Source organism: Polistes canadensis, unplaced genomic scaffold (genome assembly GCF_001313835.1).
Source record: "Polistes canadensis isolate GaletaPanama2010 unplaced genomic scaffold, ASM131383v1 scaffold_127, whole genome shotgun sequence".
Classification (NCBI taxonomy): Eukaryota; Metazoa; Arthropoda; class Insecta; order Hymenoptera; family Vespidae; genus Polistes; species Polistes canadensis.
Genome location: NW_014569674.1, coordinates 440,569 through 443,461, shown reverse-complemented (window position 1 = coordinate 443,461; position 2,893 = coordinate 440,569).

Below are 2,893 nucleotides of genomic sequence, written 5' to 3'. Positions count from 1 at the left end.
TTTCTAGTATAAAGAACTAGAACTTTATTAAAATAATTATTTCTAGTATAAAGAACTAGAACTTTATTAAAATAATTATTTCTAGTATAAAGAACAAGAACTTTATTAAAATAATTATTTATTTAAATAAAGTTCTAGTTCTTTATACTGTTCAATTTCCCCCTGCTAAACATATTTATTATTAATAATAAAAAACACTTCAGTTATAAAAGTATTCTCACCACTCAAAGGGATAATATCTATTTACATTTGTGTTCAAATAATAATATACGTACGTGTATAATCCTACATTTATGTGTGTGTTAGTGTAGTTTGAGGGGATGGGGGAAATAGTAAGTTAGAATCAAGTAGAAATGGATAAACCAATGAAAAGTTTGAGCAACATGGGCGGCCCCCATGGTACCATCCTCTTTCTTTCAGAAAATCTTTCACACACATGAAAGTAATCGGTCTCTATCGATGCTGACGTAGTCGTCGTTGTCATGTCGTGGGGGGAAAGATATGGTGAGGGAAGGGGTTGGGGGGGGAGGGGGTTATTGAAGAAAAAAGGTGGATTCAATGCAACGCCCTTTCGAAGAACGACGAACCAACCCGATAAATCCGGTAACAACTTTCTTTTCCTATTTTCGCATAGTATCGTGCGACCATACTCAATTATTATCTTTTTACTCTATTGCACGAACAAATTTCACTTTATGCTTCTTTTTTTTATCTTCTTTTTTATCTTTATGAACCAAAATGTTTCTCAACGTGTATTTTCTTTTTTCTATCCCCTAAAAGTGAAATTTCAATTGATGTATCTATTATTTTTGTTTTCTTTTTCCTTTTTTTTTCTTGTTTATAATTTATGAACAGATCTCTCTCTCTCTTTCTCTCTCTCTCTTCGTGATTTTCCTATTATTACGAATGAAATGTTTCTGATTATCCTTTTCTATTTTTAGAATATAATTTCACTCGTTGTCTTTTATGATAAGGTATCACAGGGAACTTTGGACAAAAAATAAGTAGAACTTAATTTAACTAAGTTGGACGTTTCGTCCCTTTATTGGGACTTCTTCAGCAACTTAATTTTTACAGTTCAACGTCTGTTTTCATTGAGTAGACATACATTTTTCTTTTTATTAATATTCAAAACACAAAACATCTAAACTTCGTTAAGCATTCGCTCGTTATAATTTGAAACCCTTAACAAAACTGTTTCAATTTAGACTAGTGTTTATTAATCTAGATATCTTCAATGCTTGTCTTTTATATTTTTTTGTATTTTATGAACAGATTTCTTTCTGTTTTTAAAATTAGAAGTTATTTTTTCTATCCTCTTCTATCTTACGAATAAAATTTCACTTGCAGTTTTTATATATTTATTTTTTATGACAAATATGTTTCTTTTTGTTTGTTTTTTTTCTTTTAATATCCTATAAAAAGATTTTTTAGAAAGAATATTTTCTTCATTACACGATAAATTCTTTCCAATTGTTTCTTTTTATCTCTTTTTATCACGCGTGAAAAAGATTATTCTAGATTAAAGTTATTATTACTATACGTTCGTTTCGTATTTTCCGTAGAATAAAATGAAACGTTTATTTCCTTCGATATTTTTCAATTTCTTTCTTTTTATCTTGTTTATTTTGCATTCGTCTGGTTTAACATGAATAAATAATTTTTTAATAAATGCATCTGGTTTATTTTACATTTAATGTTTTTTATCCTCTCAAATTATTAATTAAAAAAACTTTAATTAATTAATCGTTTATTATTTGAAAAATATTTACGTTTACGTAGATATAAAATGTGAAGAAAAAAAAAATAAATATTAAATAAAATATATATATATAAATAGATATTTTGTATATTTTAATCGATGCAAGAGTATAATCAAATCCTTATGGTACATAATTTGTAGTTCTAGTCTCTCTCGTTACATGCAAATTTTTAATTATATGTATAATATAATAAGGGTTCTCATAATTAGTATACATTAAATATAATATACTTAATGTAAGTCTACTTAATAAACATTGTTAATATTTAGACTTTATAAACAGTCAGATGATGAGGGTAGATAAATAGTGGTGTTAATCTACTTATATACAAATTACTAATTATATATGTACAAACAAACATATACTATAATATATCTATATATATATTAACGTTAATTCGTGAAATAATTCCCCATTATAAGAAATAACAAAATTCATCAGTTAAAATATAAAAAAAAAACACAAATAAATATTACAAATAAACACCATATAAATTCATAATAAACGAATAAATAAAAAGTTTGAAATTGAAATGACATTCCGAAGATTAAATCAAAAACAAACGTTTTAAATGTTTAATATATTAATGATAGAAAATTAATAGAAATGTTAATCGGAATTCTAAACGAATACGCGAACAATTTTCGTTCGCATAAGTTTCCGTCGTTCGTATCGATGCACGACACGTGCATATACACATACCAAACCTATCACTACGCGTACACGCATACATAAATATATATATATATATACACAAACATAGATGAGAGTATTGGCTGGCGCGTGTTAAGAGCACGGATCGGAAGGGTAGCTTTGGAATGCGATATGAATGCGCTAATGCGTCGTTACTGACAGCAACACGATACGTTGATAGCAAATACTTTCGTTTCTCGCGTTTGCACGCGACAATTTTCAACGTTTTACATGTACTCCTTTCCCAATATCCCCCTCTATTTCCCTGTCACCCCTATCCCCAATCCTACTTCTTCTTCCTTGTTTGTTTGTTTATTTGTTTGTATTTTTTTTTTGTCATCAATTAAAACAGAAATCCCAGTGATGTAGCAGACATTTCAAACTTTTCCTAGTTGTCCTATATCAGGGTTTACGTTTATTCGTTATTTATTTATTTA